Consider the following 15908-nt stretch of genomic DNA (forward strand, 5'->3'; position numbering starts at 1 on the left):
CTTGATTTTCAAGAAAGGAGGGGGAGAGAAAACAGGGAATTATAGACCGGTTAGCCTGACGTCAGTGGTAGGAAAGATGCTGGAGTCAATTATAAAAGAGGAAATTACAACACATTTGGATAGCAGTAGAAGGATCAGTCCGAGTCAGCATGGATTTATGAAGGGAAAATCATGCTTGACTAATCTTCTGGAGTTTTTTGAGGATGTAACTATGAAAATGGACAAGGGAGAGCCAGTGGATGTAGTGTACCTGGACTTCCAGAAAGCTTTTGATAAAGTCCCACATAGGAGATTAGTGGGCAAAATTAGGGCACATGGTATTGGGGGCAGAGTACTGACATGGATTGAAAATTGACTGGCTGACAGGAAACAAAGAGTAGTGATTAATGGGTCCCTTTCGGAATGGCAGGCTGTGACCAGTGGGGTACTGCAAGGTTCGGTGCTGGGACCGCAGCTGTTTAGAATATACATTAATGATTTAGATGAAGGGATTAAAAGTAACATTAGCACATTTGCTTATGACACAAAGCTGGGTGGCAGTGTGAAATGTCAGGAGGATGTTATGAGAATGCAGGGTGACTTGGACAGGTTGGGTGAGTGGGCAAATGTATGGCAGATGCAGTTTAATGTGGATAAATGTGAGGTTATCCACTTTGGTGGCAAGAACAGGAAGGCAGATTACTATCTAAATGGAGTCGTTAGGAAAAGGGGAAGTACAATGAGATCTAGGTGTTCTTGTACATCAGTCAATGAAAGCAAGCATGCAGGTACAGCAGGCAGTGAAGAAAGCTAATGGCATGCTGGCCTTTATAACAAGAGGAATTGAGTATAGGAGTAAAGAGGTCCTTCTGCAGCTGTACAGGACCCTGGTGAGACCCCACCTGGAGTATTGTGTGCAGTTTTGGTCTCCAAATTTGAGGAAGGACATTCTTGCTATTGAGGGAGTGCAGCGTAGGTTCACAAGGTTAATTCCCGGAATGGCGGGACTGTCATATGTTGAAAGATTGGACCGACTGGACTTGTATACACTGGAATTTAGAAGGATGAGAGGGGATCTGATTGAAACATATATGATTATTAAGGGATTGGACACAATGGAGGCAGGAAGCATGTTCCTGCTGATGGGTGAGTCCAGATCTAGAGGCCACAGTTTAAGAATAAGGGGTAGGCCATTTAGAACAGAGATGCGGAAAAACTTTTTCACCCAGAGAGTGGTGGATATGTGGAATGCTCTGCCCCAGAAGGCAGTGGAGGCCAAGTGTCTGGATGCATTCAAGAGAGTTAGATAGAGCTCTTATAGATAGCAGGGTCAAGGGATATAGGGAGAGGGCAGGAACAGGGTACTGATTGTGTATGATCAGCCATGATCACAGTGAATGGCGGTGCTGGCTAGAAGGGCCGAATGGCCTACTCCTGCACCTATTGTCTATTGACTATTATAGAGGCAGTGAGAAGTTTAGACAGATTCCACAGAATCCTTTGATGTGCTGAGCTGGGTCTGTATGGCAGCGTGGTGAGATTGTAGATGGCAGCTGAAAATCTGCCTACACTCCACACTAACTGGAGCTGACTGCACGTGGTATGACGTCACAATGTAGTAACAAAGGTGAACAACAATCTCCCTGAGGCCCTTCATAGCTGCTTCACTGGGTTTGAAACTGGTTTTGTACACAGTGGAAATGAAGCGATAAGAATTTATCAGGGGCGAGCCAAGAGTGGATGCACTACTGGCGGAGTGACCCAGCAATCCGCAGAGGTCATTAACAAACGTTTACTACGGAAAACAACGAGAATATCTCCCTCTACTGATTCATCACCTACCCACACCCCAACACAAGACTGCGAGCAGAAAGTGAGGGGGGGGGGGGGGGGGAGGTGACTGAGTGACAGGACAAGTGAGTGGTTATGTGAGAGGGACTGGGCGGGCAAGCAAGAGACTGCCAGAGAGTGAGAGAGAGAGAAACAGACAGAGACAGAGATAGACAGATAGAGAGAGAGAGAGACGCACAGAGACAGACACATAGAGACAGAAAGAGAAACAGACAGAGAGAGAGCGAAAGAGAGAGACAGAAACAGACAGCCAAATGGAGAGACAACCAGCATGAGAGAGACAGAGAGCCAGAGGGAGAGGGACAGAGACAGAGAGATAGACAGAAACAGTGACAGAGACTGACAGAGAGAGAGACGGAGACGGAGACAGAGCACAAATATATCTAAGGCATATGTTATTGTTAAATCATATACAGAGGAAACAGCCACCACACAAGGGCAACAAACCATCAATGGACATTTCAATCAGCCTCGGAGTTTCCGACTACAACTGATGCTGGCTTTTTATTCTAAATCGTTTACATTTACATTCCCAAACGTCAAATTCCTGCTGGACCGAGTTGTGCTGAGATGCTACAATCTCAATACAGCGATTTTGGACAACATATTCAATGCCGAATTCACAAAAGGCTGGAGATTTTTAAAAAAAACATTCTGCAATTTCCACCTTTCTGCCTGGGTTTAATTAAAAACTTTAAGCTGAATTTCTACAAAAATAGATGATGATTCTGCCACAGCATCTGCTCAGCGCCAAGAGGACAAGCAGGAAGGAGGAGAGAAATGTGTTTGCAACTTTAACCCATTGTTGAGAAACACTTGTGGTCCATCAGTTCACCCATGGTGGACGTGTCAGGGTCCAGGCCTTACACACTGCCTCAACAGAGCAGAGTGCCTGTGCCTTCAAACTGCAGCTGAGGGCATACATGCATGACTTCACTCTCCCAGAGCTGACAGGTCACTTCCGAGCAGGCAGCTTCAAGTGAGACCTCTGCTGAGGCCCCAAGTTTCAGACAGGAAATTTCAGACAACAGCAACCAGCCACCCCCCCCACCCCCTCCTGGGGCAAATCCAAACACTCTGATACAAAATGGCCCCTCTCCATTTACTGTAGGGCCAGTAACCCTACCTCTCGCAGAGAGCTGTTCCTGTCTCCCCCACCTCCCCCCTCCGTCAAAAGAGGCCCCTATCATAAGAACATAAGAACAGAAGAAATAGGCGCAGTTGTCGGCCATCTGGTCTGTCAAATCTGCTCTGTCATTCAATAAAATCATGGCCGATCAGGCTGTGGACTCGCCTCCACCTACCTACCTTTCCCCCAGAACCCTTATTTCACCTGCTGTTCAAAAATCTATCTACCTATGTCTTAAATATATTTAATGAGGTAGCCTCTACTGATTCTCTGGGCAGAGAATTCCTCACATTCACCATTCTCTAGAAAAAAAAGCATTTCTCCTCATACCAAACTGAGCAATCTCTAACCCTTAAACACAAAGTGCAAAGTAATTTTTTATTATCAAAGTACATCTATGTCACCGTATACAACCCTGAGATTCATTTTCTTGCTGGCATTCATAGCAAATCTATAGAATAGTAACTGTTTTTGTGCACTTTATGCAGTCCTGTGTAGATCTGTAGTCTAGTGTAGCTTTCTCTGTGTTGTTTTTTTTTGTGTAGTTCAGTCTAGTTTTTGTACTGTGTCATGCCCATGGTCCTGAAAAACGTTGTCTCATTTTTACTATGTACTGTACCAGCAGTTATGGTCGAAATGACAATAAAAGTGACTTGACTTGACTTGATAACAGGATCAATGAAAGATCAACCAGATTGCAGAAGACAACACACTGTGCAAATGCAAATATAAATAAATCGCAATAAATAAGGAGAACATGAGATAATCAGAGTCTTTAGAATGAAATCATTTGCTGTGGGAACATCTCAATGGATAGGCAAGTTTGTTCAAGACCCTGATGATTGTGGGGTGGTAACTGTTTATGGGGAAGCAACTGCACCCCATCAAAATTAACTTACCTTCTGACCAAACCTGACTGACCCTCGCCCCTTCAAAGACCATTCCTCTTGCCAAGTGTCTGACACAATTACCCCTGCCCATCCAACTGACATGGCCAATCCTGCTTCTCCCCCACACATCCCACCCCACCCATCACAGGCACAAGTGGTCCCAACGTCAAGGACATCTACAAGAGGCACTGCCTCAAGGAGGTGGCAGCCATTACTAAGGACTCTCACCATCTGAGACGTGCCCTCTTCTCATGTCTACCATCAAGGAGGAGGTACAGGAGCCCAAAGACACACACTCAGTGCCAGCAAATTTATGAATGGTCCATGAACCCATAAATATTCCTCTATTTTTATGGAACTTATAGTAGCTTGTTATATCTACACTGTATGACAGCCACGAAACAGCAAATTTCACGACTAAGATCAGTGATAAAGGTCCCAGCACCAATCTACGTTGTGTCACACTCGAGGTTATGTCACAGGCAGATACGGAGACTCCAATGCATGGGATAGCAAAAGGCTAAAGAGGTTTGTAAGTCCAGCCAGCCAGCCTCATTACAGGCACAATAGACAAATGGTGTGAAAGAGGAATGGTGAGGTAGTGTTCATGAGCCGTTTAGAAATCTGATGGCGGAGGGAAAGAAGTTGTTCGAAAGATTCAAAGTACATTTATTATCAAAGGATGTATGCAGGTTACAACCCTGAGATTTGTCTCCCCACAGACAGCCATGAAACAAAGAGAAAATGTGGAACCCGTTCAAAGAAACACAACAAACCCCGAACACACAAAAAAAAGAACAAATCTCGCAAATGGCTAAAGGAAACGAGTGAAAAACAAAGTATAAAACATCAAACCAGAAAGTCAACGAGACAGTCCAGGAATGTTCAGTTTCAGCTCAGTTCAGTTCAGTCTAGTGCTGTGTCGTTTGTTGACAACAGGCCGCAGAGTCAGTCCACCCCGATCAAAATCGCACAAAATAGCAACAAGAAAAGAGCAACCAGAAAGCAGGAACACATCATAACGTGAACTCCAGAGTCCAGTCAACAAACCACAAAAATTCAACCTTGCCCAAGATCCAAGACACTTTTTGTCCCTCTTCCCTCCGGGAGAAGGTTCAGGAGCATGAAGATTCGTACGGCCAGATTTGGGAACAGCTTCTTTCCAACTGTGATAAGACTGCTGAACGGATCCTGACCCAGATCTGGGCCGTACCTTCCAAATATCCGGACCTGACTTGTACTACCTTACTTTCCCTTTTCTATTTTCTAATTATGATTTATAATTTAAATTTTTTTTATATTTATTTTGATTTGTACTTCAGGGAGCGCGAAGCGCAGAATCAAATATCGCTGTGATGATTGTACGCTCTAATATCAATTGTTTGGTGACAATAAAGTAATAAAGTAAAGACTCTGGCACCAACATTAGGTGCGCCCACCAAGCTAGTCTCATTTGCCCACATTTGTTCATTATCCCTCTGTACCCATCCTATCCCGTGTCCTTATCCAAACATTATTGTACCTGCCTCAACCACTTCTTTGAGCATCTCTTTCCATATCCAGACAGCCCTTTATACAGAGAAGTTGCCCCTCGCCTTCCTTTTAAATCTTTCCCTTCGCACTTTAAAACGATGCCCTCTAATTTTCAGTTCCCCTTCACTTGGAAAAAGACTGCGTGCCTACACTCTGTATATGGTTTTTTACACGTCTGCCAGGATTCCCCCTCAACCACCCACGTTCAAAGGAATAAAGTCCCGGGAAAGGAACGGTTCATGTGTTATTTGGGTGAGCAGTTCTGTGAAACTATCTGAAGCTTGGACTATGCCCAAGCACTGAGGGCTACCTGGCACCTCCCCCCCCCCCCACTCATGAGTTCCTTTCCTCCAGTTGATTAGCCCACTGGCCAGCAGTTTCTAGGCATTCTACCATGTCTGATCAGTTGCCATGGAAACAGGGCCCAGCAGGCAGTAGCACCTTCAGGAAAAGAGGGGGAAGTTATTTCTAGGCCGTATAAAAGGGGCGGGAGGGGGATTCAGGAAACAAAACCAAAATATAAGGGGAAGCTCAATCACCCTCAGAGAGCTCTTCAGCTCAAATCAGGGTTTTTGTCTTTTAGGATCTGACAGGAAAAAGGAAACTAGCTTCCCGTTTCAGAAAACCACACATTATTCTTCTGGTCTTGATTTCAGTTGCTTAGATTGGCTTCCCGGTTCCAGTGCCATGGGCCGAGGTCGCCTTTCAACTGTGTCTTTATCTCAGTTAGGGAGAGAAGCAAAGGGAGTTTAAAATGGCGGTCCAGCTTACACAAACTACACAGAGAGCCACCTCACTAACCCGCCAACATTGCAGGCTTTTTAAATTTCATTCCCTGGCCGTTTATTTCTGCGTTAAAGGAGTCACTTGGTCAAAACAAACTTTTATTTAGTATAATTTTAAAACTGCACTATTGAACGGGGCTCTTTGGCTCTGATCTCTGGTGAAGTTGGGCACTTATATAAGCCTCTGGCTGAATCACAAGCACCTTACAGTGAATTAATTTGGAAGACTAGTTCATTGTTGCACTGTAGGGAACAGCAGCTAATTTGTACTCAGCCAGCTCCTACAAAAGAGCAACGCACTAACAAATAATCTGCACTAATGCAATTGGGGACAAAATATTGGCCAGAATGTTGTGGTTAATTTACACCCCTTCTACAAAAATAGCACCATGAAATATTTTTCAACCACCTAAGATAGCAGCTATCTTGAGGCCACGTCGTTGCTCAGAGGCAGTGCTCCAATCAGTTCAGTTCACCTTTAGTTCTTCTCGAACGCCAGCTTCGATTTTGGCACTCAAATCTCTGGAGCGGGGACTTGAGCCCTCAACCTTCCAATTGTGAAGCAAGAAGCACTACAGATCAGGCCACAGCTGTCGTAGAGCAGAGGCTTCCTCATCCAAGGAGAAATTCTTCACTTTGACGGGCAATTTGAACACAGCAGGTGGCAACTAAACAAGCTGATCCACGAGAGCAACTCAGATGGGCTTTGACAACCAAATGCAGGAGCCACGATTAATTATTGTTCCCAGTTTTGTACCCTTTTCTCTAACCCAGCCCTCCCCTCCACCACCCGCAGGACTCCTAGGTACAATGTCACAATGACCAAGCCTGCTTAGGGTCACCTGCAGAGATAAGCACCCAAACCTAGAACCTCGCCAACCTGGTAACATGGCAGTTTCCAGGTTAGTTAGAGCGACACTCTGAACCTGTTTCCTTACTGTGAGGTTGGTGGAAGTACACACACACACATACACACACAAAATGCTGGAGGATCGCAGCAGGTCAGGCAGCATCCATGGAAATGAAGCATCAGTCTTATGGATCTAGGCCTCATATGGAGCCAGTGATCATTAATGGAGAATGTGTGGAGCAGGTTAAGACCTACAAGTATCTGGGAGTACAGTTGGACGAGAAGTTAGACTGGACTGCCAACACAGATGCCTTGTGCAGGAAGGCACAGAGTCGACTGTACTTCCTTAGAAGGTTGGCGTCATTCAATGTCTGCAGTGAGATGCTGAAGATGTTCTATAGGTCAGTTGTTGAGAGCGCCCTCTTCTTTGTGGTGGCGTGTTGGGGAGGAAGCATTAAGAAGAAGGACGCCTCACGTCTTAATAAGCTGATAAGGAAGGCGGGCTCTGTCGTGGGCAAAGTACTGGAGAGTTTAACATCGGTAGCTGAGCGAAGGGCGCTGAGTAGGCTACGGTCAATTATGGAAAACCCTGAACATCCTCTACATAGCACCATCCAGAGACAGAGAAGCAGTTTCAGCGACAGGTTACTGTCGATGCAATGCTCCTCAGACAGGATGAAGAGGTCAATACTCCCCAATGCCATTAGGCTTTACAATTCAACTGCCAGGACTTAAGAACTTTTTTAAAGCTATTATTAATGCTTTTGAGTTAGTGATTTAGATGCATATCATATTATTACTGAGTTAAGTATTGTATGTAATGAGTTTTTGCTACAACAAGTGTATGGGACATTGGAAAAATGTTGAATTTCCCAATGGGGATGAATAAAGTATCTATCTATCTATCTATCTATGGACAGAGACCCTTCTTCAGGACTGGAAAGGAAGGGGAAGGCACTGTTTGTTATTGAGGGACAGTGCAGAACACACCAGGACACCAGCATGCAGGGTATTCAACTGAACTTTACTGATAACCCTGCTTTTAATGTACAGGAGCTCCTCCTGTGTGGGAGTGGCTAACTGAGTGGCATAGGTTTAACACTATTACAGACACCAGCGTAAAGAGGTGGAGGAGGGGAAGGAGGACCAGATAGAGGGTGATACATGAAGCTAGTAACTTCAGAGTGGAAGCAAGTGGAACTCCCCTGTCTCACAGTTCCAAAGTCCCAGGTTCAATCCTGAGCACCAGCTCAGTGTGAAACATACACCTTCTCCCTTGGACTATGTGGGTTTTCCAGCTTTCTCCCACATCCTCAAGTAAGCTCAATGGCTCTGAAAGATCAATTCCCCCAAAAAATCAGGGGAAATTAATGAATGGGTATGATTTTGGGACTGTTTGGGGGACAGAAAATGTTGAGATTTCTCTGAGACAGGCCAATTTGACTTCATCAGCGGCTGACCCAGCGCGAGATGAGGAACTGCAGCGTGCTTGTTCTTACACTCCAGGGCGACATCCCAGGTACCATCAATCTTCAGGCCACGCCACTCAGGGACTTGTGCTAATATTATTTTGTGACTGTATGTGCTATGGTAACTACATTGTGCTGTGTGCACTGTGCTTCCCACCTTGGTTCCAGAGGGACACCGTTCTGTTTATCTGTATACACGTGTATGGTTGAATGACAATTAAACTTAATTTAATCTAACCTGAGAGACAGCATAGGGACCGAATAGCCTCGTCCTATATTTATATATGTTATTTGTTTTTCTTTAGAGATACAGCACAAAACAGGCCCTTTTGGCCCAATGAACCGCACTGCCCAGTCACCACTACCCTAATCACACAGGACAATTTATAATGACCAATTAACCGACTAACTGGTACGTTTTTGGACTGCGGGAGAAAACACGCGCACACACTGAAAGAACATGCAAACTCTCTTAGAGAGCACGCTGGAACTGAACACCAATCTCCAACGCCCCGAGCTGTAACTGTGCCGCGCTAACCGCTGCGTTACTGTGGCATCCCTGATAAGGAGATGAACACAAGCATGTACAGCTATGGTCTCCTTTTCTCAGCACATGGATTGTTGGAAGAGGCATTGCTTTTGCTTCTGTGGCTCAATTAGAGCATGAGAACATCAGAAATATGAGCAGGAGTCAGCCATCTGGCCCATTGAGCCTGCTCCGCCATTCAATAAGGCTGATCTGGCCATGGACTCATCTCCACCTACCTGCCTTTCCCCCATAACCCTTAATTCCCCTACTATACAGAAATCCATCCAACTTTGTCTTAAAAATATTTACTGAGGTAGCCTCCACTGCTTCATTGGGCAGAGAATTCCACTAGATTCACCACACTCTGTGAAATTGCTGTATTTTGCATAGCTGTACAATATGAGAGTCTTAGGTCACAAGGTTTGATGTTTTTTACTTAATCCTTGATGATCTTTCTGGTCAGCAGAGGATGCACAGACATCATCTGTTTCTGGTTCCTGAGACTGACTCCTGGGATGGTGGATTTATTGATGAGACTACGCTGACAGGGCCTGTACTTCAGAGTTCACACAAGGAAGCTGACTCCATTGAACTGGCAATATGTGGACCCTCTGCCTCAGTGGGGCAAAGTTCAAAGTTCAAAGTACATTTATTATCCACGTATGTATACATTTTACAACCTTGAGATTCATCTCCTAACGGGCAGCCATGGAACAAAGAAACCAAAAAGAATATATTAAAAAAGACCGTCAAACACCCAATGTGCAGGGGAAAATAAAACAAATCTGCAAACAATAAACGCAAGCAAACTGCATTCTGAAATGGAATCTACAAAGAGAGTCTTTAGTGCAGTGCAGAACCGAGCCGTGATCTGAACTGGTCTGTCTCTTGCCTCAGGCCCCGACACCCTGACCTTTTCAATCTGGCCCGGCACCTAAATCATCATCCAAACATCGGATTTAGATCTTTGATATGCTCTGGGGCCTGGACCCCACCGCCTTGATTCGACCTGTACCTGACCTTTCCGATTCAGCCCAGCATTTAAATCGTCATTCGTCAAACCACTGGCTCACTGGGGCAAAGTTCTACGTTCGGTCCCAGCCACGGGAGATGTCTGTATGGAGCTTTCATGTTCTCCCTGTGACTACATGGGTTTCCTCAAGCACCTCTGGCTTCCTCCCACGTCCCACTTGTGTGCAGAGTAGCCCACAAATGCCCACTATATATTTCCCCTGGTGTGAATCTGATTCGGGAGTTGATAACATTAAAAAAAGGGATTAAGTGTAAAGATTGAACCAAATGGATGGGTAATGGTGGGCACGACTTGATGGTCTGAAGGGTCTGTTTCTATATTGTGTGACTATGACCCTGAACAAAATTCCTGAGGGTTTTTACAGAGTCAGAGGCACACCTAACACCTTGGTTGGATGAGCTGCGTAGAAAACAGGTGCTAATAAATCTCAAAATAAGGAGTCTGCCACTTGTGACTGAGATGAAAAGAAATTTCTTCACTCAAGGTGGCAAGTCTTTGGTATTCTACCCAAGATGGATGTGGAATTCCAGCCACTGAGTTTACTCAAGATAGGGCTAAACAGATCACAGATCAATACAGCACAGGAAAAGGCCATTTGGCCTACAACATCTACACCAAACACAATGCTGAAGTACAATCTCTTCTGTCTATTCGTGATATGAATCCCTCCATTTTCATGTGTCTATCTAAGCCTCTGATAACTTTACAAACTCCTGTCAGGTCTTCCCTTAGCCTCCAACTCCCCAGAAACAAAATAACCTTGGTCCAACCTCTCCTTAGATCTAGTACCCTCTAATCTAGGCAGCATCCTAGTGGACTTCGGCACACTCTCCAAACATTCCACATCCTTCCTGTAAAGTGGAGACCAGAATTGCACACAATGCTCCAAGTAGAATTATAGACATTTCAATATTAAGGATATCAAGGGATAGGAGGTTCGTGCATGAATGTTTGGTCATGAAGTTCAGCCATGAATGATAGAGTAAGCACAAAGAGTTGAATATCCATAGGACCATAGATATAGAAGCAGAATTAGACCATTCAGCCCACAGAATCTGTTCCTCCCTTCCACCATGGCTGATTTATCCTTCTTAACCCATTTCCTTACCTTCTCTCCCGTAATCTTTGGCACCCATACTAATCACGAACCTATCAACCCTCCTGATGAAGGGTTTCGGCCCGAAACGTCGTCACTACCTCCTCCCATAGATGCTGTCTGGCCTGCTGAGTTCTGCCAGCATTTTGTGTTTTTACAAACCTATCAACCTTCACTTTAAGAATATCCCATGACTTAATTGTCATCTAAACTCCACAGATTCACTACCCTCTGGCTAAAGAAATCCCTCCTCATCTGTGTCCTATAGGGATGTCTTTCTATTCTGAGATTGTGTCTTCTGGTCCTAGACTCTCCCACTATTGGGAACATCCTCTCCATGTCCACTCTATCTACACCTTTCAATATTTGAGAGGTTTCACAGAGATTCCCCCCACCTCCCCCCACTCTAGCTTCCATTTCTATATCTAATGCCCTTAGTTTTAATTGAAAATGTCAGCATGCAGGTATGTTACCATAGTTACCAGATCATCACATCACCTAGAGGCCTGGTACATTGAACCAAGGACATATGTCTGTATCCCATCTTGGAATTAGATATTGTTAGCTAAGTCTGTAAAGGAAAGAGCTAATTTCAGTAACAACAGTCACGAGACAGTCACAAAAGCACAATTCAGCGAAGAAAATCTGCCATACTTACCTTTGCTGGCCTGCAGGCAATTCAACAGCTACCTTAATTCAGGGGCCTCCCAGCTTTTTTGCTTTTCAACATTACACACCCGCCCTCCCAGCGATGGCTATGTCTCGTGAAAGAATGAAATCGAACTGCTGCTTTCAGCTCAGTACAGTCACGGTGTCAACAGAGGCAGCTCACAAGCTACAGCACTTGGGCAACATGACAAGAGACCCTACCCCCACCTGCATCGGCCTGGCTGTTGGTGTTAAACAGAAAACCAAATTTGTGGTCACGCAACTTACAACCGAGTGGCCCGCTGTGCAAACAATTCTGCAAGAAATGTTCACCCTCCCCCCCCAAAAAAAAGCCCCCAGGAAACAGCAATAACCTATGGCCTAAAGAGTCGAAGTCTCAGTCACTCTCCAGTGGAACTGCCCTACTGCTCTTTTAACTCCAAGATGTATTGAGCTCTCCCTCCCCCGCCAAAACACAAAGACCCTTCTCAATCTTTGGCTGCAGTTAGAAACAATGGGGAGGCAGATCCCCACATAACTGCGAACATCACTATCCCCACCCCGAAGAGCCCCCTCATGTTTTTGCTGGTGTTGCAAACGTTACCATTGCCCAGAAATAATTGGAATTTTATCTGACTTTCCCAAAACAATAAACACAACAGGAGTTAGCGAGAGAGGTGAGGGTTAGGGGCAGGGTTTGTAGAAGCACAAGCGGCAAAACGCCTAAAGGAAATAGAAAATGTTTGCATTTCATCTACACGAGAGAAAATGCTAGAAATCTTCCGCAACATGTTCAAAACACTGGAGGGACTCAGCAGGTCAGACAGCATCGATGGAAGGGAATAAACAGTCTATAAGTTTTGGGCCGAGACCCTTCATCATGATGTTGCTCTTCTGCAAGTTTGGTTCTTCTGCTTTTTGGATAAAGGTGGGAATTATTTCTGCATTTGCAGATGGTTTAAACACACAGGGGTTCACGTTTGAACGCAAGAGATTCTGCAGATGCTGGAAATCCAGAATAACTCAGACAAACTGCTGGAGGAACTCAGCAGGTCAGGCAGTATCTTTAGAGCTGAATAAACAGTTGACATTTTGGGCTGAGACCCTTCATCAGTTCATGTTTGTGCATGTTCAAAGTAAGTTCATTATCAAAAGTACATATATGTCACCACATATAACCAAAGGATCCATTTTCTTGCGGGCATACTCAGAAGATCCAAGAAACGTGCTAGAATCAATGAAAGACCAAATTCAACAGAAAGGACAAACAACCAATGTGAAAAAGACAAAACTGTGAGAATAAATAACTAACCAATAAATATTGAGAGAATGAGATGAAGAAAGTGAGTCCATCAGTAGTGGGAGTAGTTCAGTGATGGGACAAGTAAAGTTGAGTGAAGTTATCCCCTCTGGTTTAGGACCCTGATGGTTGAGAGGCAAATATCTGTTCCTGAACCTGGTCGTGTGAGTGCTGAGGGTCCTGTACCTTCTTCCTGATGACAACAGTGAGAGGAGAGTGTTGGGTGGGGGGTGGTCTGATAATGTATGCTGCTTTCCTGTGCACAATGGTGGGGAGAGCTTTACCCAGGATGGACTGGTCCGTATCCACTACTTCTTGTAGGATTTTCCATTCAAGGGTATTAGTGTTTCCATACCAGGCTGTGATGCAGTCAGGCAATATTCTCTCCACCACACACCCACAGAAGTTTGTCAAAGTATCCCATGTCTTGCTGAATCTTCGCAAACTTCTAATGACAGGTGCCGCTGTGCTTTCTTTGTGAAGCCTCAGTAACACACACACACACACATACAGAGTGGAACATAGACTACAAAGAAGAGGGTACCCTCCTCCTTGCCTATCATCTCCTTCTAGTGCCCTTCCTGCTTCCTTTTCTCCCATGGTCCACTCTCCTCTCCTATCAGATCCTTTCTTCTCCAGCTCTTTACCTTTACATCCTATCACCTCCCAGTTCTCACTTCAATCCCCCCCTCCTCCATCCAGCCACCTACCTTCCCCTTCCCCTATCACCTGCCAGCTTGCGACCTTGTACTCCTTCCCCACCTCCACATTCTTCTTTGCCCTCCTTTCTTGGTCTAATGAAGGGTCTTAGCACAACTCCTCATTCTCTCAATGGACGCTGCCCGACCTGCTGAGCTCCTCCAGCACTCTGTGTGGGTTGCTCTGGATTTCCAGCATCTGCAGAATCTCTCGTGTTTACCACAAGCAGATTTTTTTTTTTTCCACAGCGCCCTTTCTGACAGACGACAATTGCATGGCAAACTCCCAGATAGTGATCAGTTAGGACACACCGGCCAATTATTTCTGCCACGTTCAGGCGTTCTGTGACTAGTGGCTGGTATTCCAGCTGTTATCATCTACCTCAGATCGGAAGTGAACCTCAAAGCCTCTGATTTGTGTACTTCACAGCTGCACTGACTCATGGTCACAGTTGATGTGGGGGGGGGGGTGCAAAAGACACACATTTCACACACAGCACAGTGGATTATTTTAAACTCTACAATAAATATCCTGTGGAAACTTAAGATTCAAATATCAAGATCGCTTATTGTCACTCTTCAGTACGTGGGCGTAAAGAGGATTGTTATTGCGGATCTGATGCAGCATTAAAAAAAAATCACAATAAAGGAACACATAATAAATTACTGTAAATATAAAAGCAATCCTATAAAACACAATGTACAAAAGCCTTAGGTCCCACATCACCAGATTCAGAAACAGTTATTACCCTTCAACCATCATGCACCTGAACCCGGGTGGGTAACTTCACTCACCTCAACTCTGAACTGATTCCACAACCTACAGACCCACTTTCAAAAAATCTGCACCTCATGTTCTCAGTATTTATTTATTTATTTATTTATTAAAATTACTACTTTTTTTTTGTATTTGCACAGTTTGTCTTCTTTTGCACAATGATTGTTTGTCTTTGTGTGGAGTTTTGCATTGATTCTATTGTATTTCTTTGTTCTACTGTGAATGTCTGAAAGAAAATGAATCTCAGGGTAGTAAATGGTGACATATACGTACTTCTATAATAAATCTGCTCTGAATTTTGAACTGTTTGAATGTGGCCATATATACATAAGGTTTGCTTACGTACACAGACTAATTATATGTACATAAAGTGATGGGGGACCAGGAGTGGTCGATGTGGATGTAGTGGGGTGGTGGTGGGTGTTGGTTAATGGGTGGAGATGCCGATCAGCCTGACAGCGTGGGGGAAGTTACTGTTTTTGAGTCTGGTGTTCCTGGTGTGCACGCTACGTAGCCTCCTCCCCGACGAGAGTGGGACAAATGATCGATGAGCAGGGCGGGCGGAATCCTTCACGTTATCGCTGGCCTTTTCCGGCACTTCTTTGCACATACATCCTTGATGCCGATAGGCTGGTGCCTGTGGTGCATAGGGCAGTTTTGACTACTCGTTGTTGAGCCTGCCTTTTGAAAAATCAAAGTTAAAAATAAGTAGGGTGGTGTCCTCAATGAGGAAGTACAGCAGCTTCACAGACTCATTCCTGATACAGCCTAGTGAACCAGTCAATGGACATTGAACCCATGAACACTACCTCACTACTTTCTTATTTCTGTTTTGCACTACTTATTTAACTCTCTCTCTCTCTCTCTCTCTCTGGCTATCCATCCCATAGGATGATGATGGTTCCTCAGAAAGGAACAGCGTGTGCGTGAATGGATTGCAGGTGAGCAGGTCCAGACCCACCCTCTCGACATCCCCTCCCGGATCCAGCGGCATGGTGGGGTCCAAGATGTCTGGGGGAAGTTCTGTTGCAGTGAATGGCCAGACCAAGCTTCGATGCAAAGGATGACCTTTCCGCGCTTCACGGCACGTGTTTGCTAGATGGCCGTTGACCCTACGAGAGGGTTCATCCGCCCTTTGACAGGTCTTGTTTTTCATCCTGCAGGGTGTCTAGCCCCCCTCCTCACCAGGCAAGCCTGGGGGGGGGGGGGGGGGGGAGCTGGTTTAGTCGCTGACCACCTGACCATGCACCAGGTAGTACTGGGTTAGATGGTACCAGTAGCACTCAGACGAGTGACCTGACCTCATTAACTATTTTATGAATATATATATATATATATAC

The 15908-nt window shown here is 45.1% G+C and overlaps 1 protein-coding gene across 4 annotated transcripts in view; it reads right to left on the bottom strand.

The window, feature by feature from the left end:
• zhx3b (zinc fingers and homeoboxes 3b) overlaps positions 1–15908 on the bottom strand; it is a 127807-nt gene that overhangs the window by 43093 nt on the left and 68806 nt on the right. Inside the window, exon 3 of one of the 4 annotated variants that reach the window (XM_073062031.1) lies at positions 11627–11715. The exons of the other annotated variants lie outside the window; for them this stretch is intronic. The gene's annotated coding sequence lies outside the window, so the exon portion shown is untranslated. The remainder of the gene's footprint in view (positions 1–11626; positions 11716–15908) is intronic. 4 annotated transcript variants of the gene reach the window in all.

This window comes from Hemitrygon akajei, chromosome 11, assembly GCF_048418815.1.
Source record: "Hemitrygon akajei chromosome 11, sHemAka1.3, whole genome shotgun sequence".
NCBI lineage: Eukaryota > Metazoa > Chordata > Chondrichthyes > Myliobatiformes > Dasyatidae > Hemitrygon > Hemitrygon akajei.